Genomic DNA, 14,673 nt, shown 5'->3' with positions numbered 1-14,673 from the left:
ATACCTCTATAAGTCTCCTCTGACTCTCCTTCTTTCTAGTCTATATAGATTCAGCTCTTTCAGTCTATCTTCATATGACATTCCCTTCAATCCTGGAATTAATCGAGTTGCTCTCCTCTGTACTCTTTCCAATGCCTCAATGTCTTTCTTATGATATGGGGACCAGAACTGGACACAGTATTCTAGGTGTGATCGTACCAGTGCATTGTATAATTTTAATATAACTTCTCTAGATTTTAATTCAGCTGTCTTGGTTATATAACCTAACATTCTATTTGCCTTTTTTATAGTTTCTCTGCACTATCTAGTTAGCAAGAGATTCATCCACTACTACCACAAAGTCCTTTTCGTACATAGCCTCCCTTATTTCGTTACTATTCATGTTGTACTTGCCTCTAATGTTTTTGCACCCTATGTGCAAGACTTTGCATTTATTCACAAGCTTGAATCTTGTCTGAATCTCTTTGTATTAAAGTTGCTGATTGTGAGTTTGCTACCCCCCACAGTTTTATGTCGTCTGCATATTTGCATAGCTTAATGATTACGTATTGGTCCAAGTAATTTATATAAAGTAAGAATAACAATGGTCCCAATACTGATCCCTGTGGTACCCCACTTGTTACGCTACCCCAGTTTGATGCCTGGCCACTAACTATAACTCTCTGCTTTCTAACTTGTAACCAGTTATGAATCCATTTTGCTACTTTGCCATTTATTTCTACTGATTTAATCTTTAGGTATAGTCTTTCGTGCGGTACTTTGTCAAATGCTTTTTGAACATCTAAGTAGATTGTCATAAGCATTATCTTTGTCCACTCTAGTGGTTGTCACCTCCTGAAAGAAATCTAGTAAATTAGTTAAACAAGATCTACCCTTGTTGTCTATCGCCTATAATGTTGTTACTATACTAGTTTCCATGATGTTACATATGATTGATGCTAAACTTATAAGTCTGTAGGTCCCAGGGTCAAATTTATCTCCCTTTTTAAATATAGGAAAAATATTGCCAATTTTCGATTCCAGTGGGATGGCTCCTTTATTTATAGATTTGTTGAATATATAACATATTGGTTTAAAAATCTCTTCTCTAGTTTTCCTGAGGACTCCTGGACAGATTCCATCAGGCCCTGGGGATTTGTTTATTTTAAGTGCTGCTAGCTCCCTTAGTACTTCATTCTCTTTTATAACAGTGTGGAGTAGTGGTTAGGGCTCTGGGCTCTTGACCAGAGGGTCGTGGGTTCAGTCCCAGGTGGGGAATGCTGCTGTTGTACCCTTGAGCAAGGTACTTTACCTAGATTGCTCCAGTAAAAAACCCAACTGTATAAATGGGTAATTGTATGTTAAAAATAATGTGATATCTTGTAACAATTGTAAGTTGCCCTGGATAAGGGCGTCTGCTAAGAAATAAATAATAAATAAAATAGAAACATGTTATAATTTCTAACACAAAACTGTTGTCTTCACTGTGACATCCTAAAGCTATTTAGAGCAGTTTAGTTTTAAATAGCAGAAATAAGCATCTCACACATTAGTTCAATTTTTAAACCACCAATAGAAGTGATTTTAATGGAGCAAAATACAAGGCAGATAGCAAAAAATAATAAAAATAAAAAATCCCCCCCAAAAATGCTAATGCTAAAGTTGAGGACAAAAATGTGCTCTCCTTCCTGGTCTCTCCCCAATGATCTCTATATTCCTGCCTCTTATTATCCTCTCCTGTGGACCACAGCAACCTGAGACTGATACTTTTAAAAACAGAATTGTAATGCTTGTAAAGGGTCAAGAATGGGCAACCCCTCCCCCATTTTCAGCTTAGCTGCCTAGGCTTTACATTTGTCATGTTTTTTTGTATGCCCTGCTGTAACTGTCTGTGATCGGGGATTCTCTTAAATGCACACAAGGTATTATAGAGATTATTGGCAGACATTATTATTGGTATACAACAATTTTACAAAACCCCATTAACATCTAACCAGCTTTCGTTCATTTGCCTAACTGTAACAGGCCTTATAAAGAGAGATCAGGGGCAATGAATGTGTAACTCTGTGTACCGTTTAAAGACTGCAAGTCTTTAGATTTAAACTGGTACAATAGTTTTACAAAACGTAATTAATGTCTAGAGAGCCAGCCTCAATTTGCTAAACTTGCTGACAGGACTTCATGAGGAACAGCCGATAGTGCAGGTATAGTTCTACCGGCAGGGCTCTGTGGTATCTTTATAAAATAGTGCTGCTTGAAAATGATTGATTTCTAAGAGTACCTTTTCTTCTTGTGTTGGGTTTGAAACCAAGGCACATATTTCAAAGACTGCAGAAAATGAACACGTACACATTCAAATTTAAAACACTGTGACAAAACTTCTAGAAATTATAAAATTAAACGTATTAAAAAAAAAAGGTTTCGTACAAATCTATACTCTTGCAGAGCAACACTAAAGTTAATAAGGGCACGTTACACATCACAGCTTGCATAGTTACATTATTTATTGTTTATTTTAATAAAATAAATATCTATTAATTAAAATAGTGTCTAAAAGAAGCTCCTGTGGATGGTTTCTTCCCTCTCTCGCTCCATCTCCTTCACCATTTACTACTGAAGCTCCCTTTTCATATTAGTATCGTCAGGGAAAGCCTTTCAAAATAACCTACCCATAGGTGGTTAGTTTGAAATGCAGATGACCCCCCTACTCCCCGCACCATTGTTAAAATCAGCTAAGGTTACCATGAAAATGTGACGACACATTAAAACATATGCTGACCACTGGCACTAGTGGTGACAGAAAAAGACGGGGCAAAGCATGCCATCAAAATCACGTTACAGGGTAAATGCAGTTTGCTCCATGTCATCAAAATCAGGGGCAAACACTGGAGAATGGATACTGACCTTGGAGAAAAGCATAGGGTTTCCCATTGTTACCTAGAAGGGAGAAATAAAGAAGAGCATTTCAATAAGTGGTGGATGCAATCTGGGTGTAATCCCTGGTACTCTAAAATGCTTATTTCATATAAGAAAATGGATCAGATTTCCTTTAACTTGATTGGTCAATATGAGGTCCCTAAACTCTGGTAAAGGACCTTGAATGTTATCTTTCAAAATAAGTTTATTCTCTGTTCGAAATAAATCCATGGTAAAATACGTAAATGCAGTATTCATTGATGTTGGAAAGAGGAAAATAATTAAACATGTAAGGGAGCCAGAGCCCTTGTTCCACCCCCACCGCCGACCCACCACCCCCCACCCCCCTGGCGAACCATCTCAGAGGAGTAGAGGCTGCATGGCTGGGAACAAGCTTTGTTCTCCAGAGAGGGAGACTGCACAGGTGAAAAGGAAAAAGTGAGTAGGGGAAAAAGAAAATAAGAAAGAGTTAAGAAAGCTTTGGCCTGGGGGTCCTTCTGGCTCACGGAGAACACAAGAAGGCACTTCTTCACTCAGAGAGTGGTGTGGGTATGCAATGGTTTACCTAGACATATTGTTGATGCTAAATCATTGGGATCCTTTCAGAGAAAGTTTGAAGATTAATCAGATGAACTATAATGGGTAGAATGGCGGCTTAAACAAATAATTCTAAGTGGTAAGATAAATATTTTGCTGGTTCCTTAACAATACTTGATGGTAACTGAATGTGTTAAAACTATATACTAATAGGCAATAATACTGAACTGAAACTTTAATTAATACAAGTCTTGTACGACTTACAGTAGCATGGCTGAAAGAAGTTTTTGGTGAAAGCATGCTGCTGCAAAGGTATTTACAAATTGGTACAAAAATTATACAATTATAATATTCTTGTACATGCTTGTATGTTAAAATTAAATCTGTAAGGGTTATAACCCTAAAACGTTATTCAAAAGGAGCTGGGGTTTAACTGGCAAACGTCTATTCCAGAGTTGTTAAATACTTGATCTTCTTATTTGTAATAATGTTTAACAAAAAAAAAATATATGTATTACTTTTTGAAAGATAACTTTAACTTGAAACAATTATAATGACTGTTCTGTGGTGACTCTCACACAGAAAAGACCCATTAACCTGGTATGTAATGTGTATCAGAACCTACCACTAATTGGCTAGTTTGCTTTGTTTTGAAGTCGTGATTGAAAGGACAAAGTGCCCAGTTGGTAGGATGTAGCCAAATGCTTTATATTTCCATGTCAGATAGTGTAGCTGGACGCAGCATGTTTCTCCTAGTGCAGATTTCAATGTATAACAGCAAGCACAAGTTCATGTTCTGACTGCAGCAGTTGTATGTGTGACATGCTATACAAATGTATTGTGTTTTGTTCTTTTTTTCTGCTATGTACTGTACAGTGCTTTGCGATACTTCTGTATAAATATAATATATGTTCCGAGTGAATGCACAGCTACATTTTGAATGTCGCATCAGTTCTGCCCCTTGGTGATCAGGATTTCTGTACCTTCAATGTATTTGAATGGAGCTTGGGCCAGTGTAAAGCAAACCAGCATGTAAATCACTTTGCAATGTTAATGTTACAGAAAATATTGCCTCCTGGGTTTCAGATATCTTCATGGAAATTCATGCTAATACTTAGGTTGAAAATGTGTTGCAATTAGCACAGTTACATATAATGAAAGTGGAAATCAGCATTGCTTCTGAAAGGATGTGTGCTCCAATCCACTTCCACACACACCAAAGAAGCTTACACATTGACTAATGTAAATCATTTATGCTTCAGTGGGTCTTCAACAACGTGTTGCCATGTGCATCAAGTATAGGTATTGAAAATCAGTTAATCAGTGTGCATTGCTCAACCCATTCCTCTACAACGCTACCCACATACTGTAGCAATTGTAATACTGTACTGATGCGGAGAGCAGGGTACAGAACAATGCCAAAATTTTTTATTGTATCTTAAAGTGAAATACATATTTAGACAAATATAGTTTGCTGTGCCCTACGTTCACTGTAAAAATGTACATTTGAACTGCAAACAGATGAGCAGATACCTTCATATACTCCCAGATTCTGATAATCTAATAAAAAACAAAAACAAAAAAAAGATTTCCTGTTTTGGTATCTTACAAAATCCAAACATAGGTTTGAAATGCACTTCTTTCATAAACCGGAATCTGCCCATGCAGCAAATAATGCTGTATAGGTATGGTAAGAACTTCTATTCTTATCTTCAAGGACTTAAGTGGGAGGAGAATGTTTTTACCTCACATTTCAAGTTTGCAACATCCACATATGAGCCCTACTCAACATAAAACAGATGTTTTGATACAAAAAAAAAAGAAATTATGAAAGTGCATTTTTACTTGAAAAGAATAAAGTATAGCAGTAGTTCAAAATTAAACTCAATTTGGCAATCAAAAGTGGCAGAATAAGTTAAATCAGGGTTCTGCATTAGGGTTTGTAACTATTGGCCCTTCAGGCCACTAATGTAATATTTTTTAAATTGCAGTTTCAAAGATACCAAAACAAAGAAGAAAAACATGTTTCTTTTAAAATATTTACACTGCCTCATGATATACATCAAGGCAATTCCCATGCTACAGGTCATCCTCTGAGTATTTATTAGGCAGAAAGTTGAGTCCAGTCAGGTGCATTGTGAACTCTAGTTTCTTAACAGAGAAGGCATTCCCATGCTGGCATTCAAGTGTGTAAAAAAAGAATACACCTACAGCTAGTCTTTGTGAGAAAAAAGCTAGGCTGTTTAATAATGATCCGGAATGCCATTGAGTCAGTATGTGTTTGCAACGTAATACAAAAATATATCAGTGATACAGACTTATCAGCTGCTCAGTGTTAGTTTATAGTTTATGTATTTTGTAAACATTTATTTGTAGTAAACTAAACAGAGGTGTTTACAGTTTTAAAGGTGGCAGCCTTCTTACTGAGCATTTATTAATTACAAATACGCAGCCAGTGCCAGTGTCGTCTGTGCACAATGCTACACCTACAATTCACACATGCAGCTTATCAAAGGAAGCGCTAAACAGGCATGCAACAAGCACAAAATAGCAAGTTGTGTTCTTAAAGGTAAGTATAAAGAACATTTTAAAAAGCAATTATTTTTAGATGAATATACTAATTTTAACAGTATAACATTGTACAGTATAAGGTTAGTTGCAGGAAGGAGCAGTTAAGAGTTGTTTTTTGTTTTATACCATTAAAATTGTTTTATTCCTCTCAGAAAAGGTTAGCTTCGGCTTCAATAAAACACTTTTCTCAAAACAACAACATAGATTTATAATATTGATTTTTTTTTATTGATTGATTTTTTTACTTTAAAATCAGGCTCACTGTTTTATTATTGACATGGCTGCAGGGATGGCATACACAGAGTGATAGGGGTGGTGGTAATTGGTGTACAGAGTGATAGGGGTGGTGGTAATTGGTGCACAGAGTGATAGGGGTGGTGGTAATTGGTGTACAGAGTGATAGGGGTGGTGGTAATTGGTGTACAGAGTGATAGGGGTGGTGGTAATTGGTGCACAGAGTGATAGGGGTGGTGGTAATTGGTTCACAGAGTGATAGGGGTGGTGGTAATTGGTGTACAGAGTGATAGGGGGTGGTGGTAATTGGTACACAGAGTGATAGGGGGTGATGGTAATTGGTGCACAGAGTGATAGGGGTGGTGGTAATTGGTGTACAGAGTGATAGGGGTGGTGGTAATTGGTGTACAGAGTGATAGGGGTGGTGGTAATTGGTACACAGAGTGATAGGGGTGGTGGTAATTGGTGCACAGAGTGATAGGGGTGGTGGTAATTGGTGCACAGAGTGATAGGGGTGGTGGTAATTGGTGTACAGAGTGATAGGGTGGTGGTAATTGGTGCACAGAGTGATAGGGGTGGTGGTAATTGGTGCACAGAGTGATAGGGGTGGTGGTAATTGGTACACAGAGTGATAGGGGTGATGGTAATTGGTGCACAGAGTGATAGGGGTGGTGGTAATTGGTGTACAGAGTGATAGGGGTGGTGGTAATTGGTGCACAGAGTGATAGGGGTGGTGGTAATTGGTGTACAGAGTGATAGGGGGTGATGGTAATTGGTGTACAGAGTGATAGGGGTGGTGGTAATTGGTGTACAGAGTGATAGGGGTGGTGGTAATTGGTGTACAGAGTGATAGGGGTGGTGGTAATTGATGCACAGAGTGATAGGGGTGGTGGTAATTGGTGTACAGAGTGATAGGGGGTGGTGGTAATTGGTGTACAGAGTGATAGGGGGTGGTGGTAATTGATGTACAGAGTGATAGGGGGTGGTGGTAATTGGTGTACAGAGTGATAGGGGTGGTGGTAATTGATGCACAGAGTGATAGGGGTGGTGGTAATTGTTAGCAAAGGCTTTTTAAGTATGTGCCTTTTCAAGAAAAATAGAATGACTGGCCTGCTTGCCATTTTATTTATACACAAATAAGCTTACTTGATTTGATCCATCTTAAATAATGAACAATGCAAACAAATTGAATGATAGCTTGTGGTGTTTCCAATTAACAATTAATTGTAGTCTACTTCACTAAAGTTAAACCAGGCTTCTGTTATTTAGAAATTCCACTACTTCACATTAGTACTACTACTAACTGAAGAATTTACAATATAACACCTTGTTCTGAGGGATCAGTTACCTGCTAACTTCCAATTACTTATTTTTAATAATAGCTTGATTCTCTGTTCTTGCTATACCGCCCACTGGCTTCTTTCAGTCACTTATTACTTCCTCAGCCACTAACTTTAGTTACTGTCTGTGCGTAATACGGTGCATACTATGGGTCAAACCAATCAATATGTTAGTGTAGTGTGTGTTTCACTGTGGTTTTCTATCAATGTGGCTTTTCTGACATCCTCTAAATGCCTTTACGTGTTTGTTTTTTTAAACCATTTAAATGCAAAAGCAAACGTATAATAATAGTGTGTATTCACTGAGTGCACACCTTCTGGCCCATGAGTTAGCACCTATGTGCATAACATTAGTAAGTCATTATTTTTGCACATACTATGTGTTGATATGTGTGCAAACATGTTTTTCTGTAAATGTGCATGTGTGTGGAAGTGTGCACATTTTGTGTTGCTTCTGTTACTGAATTGTAAAATGCTCTGACACAAGTTTTACATTTACCTTGCAGTGGCCTTTTCAATGACTTTTTATCTGAGAATCACAAAGGAAATGAATTCTGACATGCTAGTGCAGATGTTGCCGCTCCTACCAGACTTACGAGAACAGTGCATCATCTGTAACCTCATACCTTAACCACTGGAGGATACGGACATTGTTGAAAATACTGCAATGCAGCAGTACCAAAAATATGGAGACACTGACTTGTGAACAAACATGTGCGTCTATAGGTTTATATTTTCATGTCAATTGTAGTAAAGCCACCTGATGTAGAATGTTACTAATTCTGTGTTCCTTTGAAAGTAGGTGCACTTGGCAAACAAGCAAGAATGAACAGGCTAATTTCAGGGACTCTGGTTCATTAAATGACAAAGGCAGTTTGAGGAAAATAAACAGGACTAATTCAGTTGTTTGTTTTTAAATCATTATTTTGATTACATTTAAAATAAGGTAACAATAAAGCATGTTTTTGTTCAGATGCAGTCTGCTTTTATTTGCTTGTAAGATTGTGCTATTTTGGTACTTTTAATATTATTTATTTATTTATTTATTTATTCATTCATTCTTTCTTAACCAGGAATAAACCCATTGAGACCGAGACCTAATTTACAAGGGTGTCCTAGAAAGATCACCAGCAGCATGCAGCTGTAATTTCACATCACTAACATAACCTCACTCTAAAAACATGATCATACAGTCATCTGGGATCAGCAACATTTACACTTCCATAGTTATCAGAACCTACTCATTAATGTAAATGTGATCTTAGTCATTATTCTACATTTAGCTGAGACATTTGGATGCCCTCTCATATCTGCTCATATCTGTAACTAAATGCTGATCAGCCAACACTTAGATATATTAACTTTTAACATAGAGCTAAGGTAACCTAGCAAAAGACTTATATCAGTTTTAAACACAAGAAGTAACCAGTGCAGTTGCCTTCTGCAGTTCAGTGACATTGGATATAAAGAAGCCAGTAACTGGCAGTGATTAGTCTGAGGGAGGCATTCCAATACAAATCTGGCTGATTTGTTCATTAGGAGATCCATAATCAAATAAAGAAAAAATACAGCTTTTAATAACATGGTTTCTACAGTACTTTGTGGCATAAAACTTTGAAGGGGTCCAGTCACCAGTCACCTGAAATAAGTGAATGACCTTGAAATGCTTGAAGTAAGTGAAACACTGAAGTCAGTAGACTCTCACTAATCCAATCTACAATAAAAATAGATACACGTTGGGAGCAGAGCCTGCTCAGATTCATGGTTTGATTGGAGTACAATTCTAAACATGATACTTTAATTTCAATATAAAATACAGACAGTTCTGAATGTTTCTACAGCTTCTATCAGCATGCATTTCATTCTGATCGGATGATTCAGATTATAGTGCAGGTCAATTGCACCTACGGTTGTTTGGATTAGGGAGAGTATACTGAACAAAAAGGACAATGGTCTTTGAACAAGGTGTTATATTGTAAATTCTTCAGTTATTAGTAGTACAATTTTGATGCAACTACATTGGTATCACTACTGAATTGTGTGGTTGAATCCTACGTATGTTTTGCCACCTCAGCAAAACTATATTATGTGTTACTGTTTTTTTTTTTTTTTTTTTTTGTAAGTTATTTGCAGTTTCAATGTCACAGTGTTCCCATTTTCCAAAAGAAAAGTATACATCATGTTTTAAAATCCCTTTTGACACCCCGCTATGGAAATAACAAACATAAAAACATATTTAAGTAGGACACAGAACATAACTGCTACAATCAGGGAAAGTATGAATAGAAACACCCACATATAAAATAATGAAACCATTAATTAATTTAAAGCCACCTACTATATAACATCTACATTGAAATACTAAACCGCCTGGTTATCAGCTGTTCCTTTTATTTATGTATTACAAGTTAATGTCTACCAACCTGGCTTAAGTTTGGAAGGTGGATCTTGATTGATTGCTGATGGTTTATTATCTTTCTGAAATAGAAAAAAAAAGAACATCGAATAAATCCAACCCTTTTAACATGAAATCTCATCAAACTGCTTGAACCAATTTTCCAAATGCTTTGTGTACTCTTGTGGTAAGTATGTCATATAGTGACTCATTATGGAAAGTGATCTCGACATTACGGTTTGAGATGTTGAGATCCCGGAATCTGGGGGTATATGGAGCCTGCCTGTATGTCACAATTACATTTTAACATATATCTAGAGAGCCCTTTATGATAAAGCTTTTAAAGGACATTATTCAGTTACTAATAGTATCACTTTTAACAATATAACCAAGAAGAATTGTGTCTGTGGTTTGAATTGATTTCCACACTGTGTAGATGCTGAGTACAATGAGCGATCAGTCACCCCAATGAGTACAGAGCCCCAACAGAAGTGTCTTAGATCTACTCTGCTTGCTGTTTTTCAACCAGTTATTTATCCACCTTGCATCCCACTAATTTCAATTTAAGGATTAGTCTTTCATGCAGCATGTTTTTGTCAAGGGACTTTTGACTTGCAACTTTCCAATATTATGATCTACTCTGTATCCCTTCTTGCAGTAACTTCTTCAAAGAAGTCTAAGAGGTTTGTTATCCTATTCTTAATCCATATTGGTTGTCACCCATAATGTTGTTACTTCTAGTTTGATATAATGCTTTTAAATTAATCTCCTTTTTTATTAAAAAAAATAAACCTGTGTGAAACTATGAGGTAATAAGATTCATTATATGCAGTGCTGTTTATTTAAAATTATTACAATGATCACATTTTCCACTTAAAATATTAGGGGTATACTGGGGAACCGATGGAAAAGCAGCTCATTGAATGCCAACAACTGTCTTGAATGAATCTGTAAAGCTGCTGAAGTGAACATGTGTCAGTATTACAGTAAAACACAACCTTGCATAGCACTTTTGTTCAGCATGAAAACAAGAAAGTTGTACCTGTAACTGACAGGCAGAATGACACTTAAACGGGCTGATTAGTGAATAACTGATTTGTAGACATGCAGTTTTGAAAGAAGCATGTGGCACTGCAAACATGTATTTCAAATAAAGGAAGCTCTCCTGTGGTCTGGTTTAGTTTCATTTAGTCTGTTACCCTTGCACTTTCTACAGTTCATTGCACATGATTGCCTTCTTCCCTGTCATTAACCAATCAGCTGCTTTCTCTAGTGACTCGCCAGTGTCAATGCTGAGGTGAAATAGCGCATGGAATCAAAAAAATAAATAAAAATAATAATAATAATAATAATAATAATAATAAATATATATATATATATATATATATATATATATATATATATATATATATCTATATATATATATATATATATATATATATAGTAAAAGATCGTAGCACTCACGGGTTCGTGCCCCTTTAAAATGACGACCCAGCAGAACAGAAATGGATTTTTTTTAAGCGCGGTTGCGCTATTTATTTATTTATTTTAAGAAACACACAAATAAACAAAACACAAAACAAAAACCTAACTCCGTTTGGAGCGCTAACTAAACAGGTTCTTTCCCTTACTAACACGCAGGATGGCTAAGCCGTTTACCTGCACCTTTACCCAAAACAGACACACGCTTATCACAGCACTTACTATTTTTAAAGACTGCTCGGAAGCAGAGCACCTATCTTCAGCCTCCTTCTACTCAGCAGCCACGACTATACTCGCTGCCTCTCTTAAATATCCCCCCGCAAATAATTAACAAAACAATTAGCAAATTAAATTAAACAATAAAACAGTTAACAAAACTGAACAACAACAAAGCAAAACAATTAAACAATTAAACAAAAGTCACATTTTTTTTCCCGTTTTACTCTTCAGGGAGGTTTTAACCCCCTCCCTGCTGTCTCACACATCCCGCTGCCTTACAATATATATATATATATATATATATATATATATATATATATATATATATATATATATATATATATTCAGTAAAAAACACAATGGCTAGAACTGACAGCCACCACAATTTCCTCGTAAATGTTTATTAACTGCAGTAGTTTCATTATATTCAACCTGGAGCCAAACATATAATGTAATTAATATACCTTACAGCCACCACCAATATTTATTAGCTGTTATATCTTAGTTATCATGGAACCTGGAGCCACATTATGAGCAAAAGACAACAGGGAATTTTGCAGGCAGTAATACTCAGTATTAACAGTATTAGGACCACATACATCAAACCAGTCATATCCCTACCAGCAACTCTATTGAACAGTTTCATTTGAGTGGTTTCCATTTTAGTATTGTACTTGTTTGTATAGACTTCTATTCAATACATTATTTGACTTTAATAACTTCAGCTAGATGACTCCAGCTAGGTGTCAGCACTGGAAAATGAACAATTGGCTGCATTACCTGTGCCCACAGGAGGGAGCCGAGAGCTTTCGAAATAAAACCTAACTCACCTTAACATACACATTACTAAAATATACCATTGTCTTGACACTCATACTTATGTATCACAAATACCGGCAAAAACATTATATGAAAAAATAAAACAATGAATATATATTGTAGCATTATAAGCCAAGATCCATATTGCAGGCTACCCTTTATTACAAGTATTTTCAATGTTTTATGATATTAATGAGAACAATGCGTATATTTTATTGAGTTTTTGTGCCATTTGGATGCAGTTTGACACTGGTAATTAATTCATAGAACAAAGACACCACTTTTTCATCTACATGTGCATTGATAGTCTAAGAGATACAGCATGTAAAAGGGTTGCTAAAATAGCTTGCTTTCTGTTATTGATTTTTTTATGAGAAAGCTTTTTTATTCTAAACAATTACTGAACTCATAGCTTATGAATTACATTTCTACAAACAGTAAAACAACTTTCTTTTTTTTTTACTTACTGCTTAGTAAACAACATTCTAACAACGTCCTCCAAAAGATGCTAGCGCTCACCATACTTTCAATAGCTTGTGCTAGACAATGCTATCATTTCAGATATCACCATCATGAATATGTGGTTCACTACGACATCCACAGTATTCACACAATGGAGATACAGTATGGATGGCCGGATGGACAGGTTCCTGCAGATATCTCCAAACTCTGATACTCTTGATAACTCATAACTAAGTTTTTTAACAAGAATATATAAGACAACATCTTAAGTGACAGAAGTGTGTAGGTAAAGACAGGGAGGGACGCACCTCCTGTACATCAAAATTCAGATATTCTGTATTATTATTATTTATTTCTTAGCAGACGCCCTTATCCAGGGCGACTTACAATTGTTAAGTTGTAACAATGAATTACAATTTTCTACAATAAAGAATATTTTCAACATATCAATAGTTGTTCACTGGATTATTTAAAAGTAGTGGCAAATGTACTCTTATAAAAGTTTACCATAGCAAATTTGCATTGTAATTTGCCAACTGTTATACTAGTTTACCAGTACTGGTAGTTTATTATGATTGCCCATGCTTTACCATGCTTTCACTATGCATTATATCTTGTGTCTAGTTTGAATTGCAAATACAAATATGATGCAGTTTACATAAAGGGAAAATAAAATAAAATCAACATTTCCTTACAACTGTCTAAATAAATAAATTAGAAACCACAAGTAGCATATCTGTTCTACCTGTATGTGTGGAAGTAGCATATCTGTTCTATCTGTAAGGTGTTGGTAGGAATGTTAAATAAGTACTTACTTGTGATAGTACGATTCCAAGTGTACAGGCTGCTATAAGCAACACAACCAGAGTCACAGCAGTGAGGCACAAGTGGGTCCTGTGAGACATTACGAAGCCTCCTTCTTCAGGGTCGGTCATTTCTCAGTACTAGTCCACACTGCAGTAGTAATTATCAACACGTTCACTAATAAGGTGTCTCCCACACATCATCTTATCTCACAATCTTTTAAGAAAACATTTTTACATTCAGAGTGTGCGTGTGTCGGTCCCAGCAGGATTTTCCCTCCTCCTATTGGCTCACCAAAGCTGGAAAATAAAGGTTATCTGTGTAAGGTGAGGGCGTGCGTGTGTAAGGAAGACAGCAGAAAGTGTATCATTTTGCGAACAGGGATTTCTCCGAGGTGATCCTGCCAGCCCATTGAGTGGGTGATTGCGTTCTGACTGAGCTGTGGGTTTTTTTGTGCTTCTCAGCTGCAGTATGAGTTTACAGTTACTTTGTTTTGGTCCTCTGTACTGTAACTGACAGGAAGTTTGTCATATGAACGATCTTCCTTTACCTGCGTGCCCCAGTTCTGCAGCAGCTCAAGTGCCTGTTTTACTTGCAGGCTGCAGTGTTTGTTTGTAAGTAATGGATAATGCACGGCAGGAAGTAGAATAGGGATCAGATAATTTTATTTAGGATTGAGAAAAAGAAAATAATAATAATAATAATAATAATAATAATAATAATAATAATAATAATAATTTAAAAACTGGTCAGCTTTTTATATTAAAAAATCTAAATAGTGCTGTTTCAGCAACATGACCACCATGAATTGTATCATAGTATAAACATGCAGAAATTTTAAGTCAACATGAGGATGAATGGACTGGTGCCATCATGTACCTCACGTTACTGTCAACAGCTTATACTAAAGTAGTC

At 36.2% G+C, this 14,673-nt stretch overlaps 1 long non-coding RNA gene across 1 annotated transcript; it reads right to left on the bottom strand.

The window, feature by feature from the left end:
* Window positions 1-2,883: 2,883 nt before the first annotated feature.
* Window positions 2,884-14,091, bottom strand: LOC117421818 (uncharacterized). The gene is made up of 3 exons (XR_004661160.2): window positions 13,770-14,091; window positions 10,001-10,055; window positions 2,884-2,916 (listed from the first exon to the last, which is right to left on the bottom strand). It is a non-coding gene; the product is annotated as an uncharacterized LOC117421818 (long non-coding RNA).
* Between the last annotated feature and the right edge of the window lie 582 nt (window positions 14,092-14,673).

The sequence above is a fragment of the Acipenser ruthenus genome, chromosome 15 (genome assembly GCF_902713425.1).
Source record: "Acipenser ruthenus chromosome 15, fAciRut3.2 maternal haplotype, whole genome shotgun sequence".
Lineage (NCBI taxonomy): Eukaryota > Metazoa > Chordata > Actinopteri > Acipenseriformes > Acipenseridae > Acipenser > Acipenser ruthenus.
This window is presented reverse-complemented; position numbering and strand designations above follow the sequence as displayed.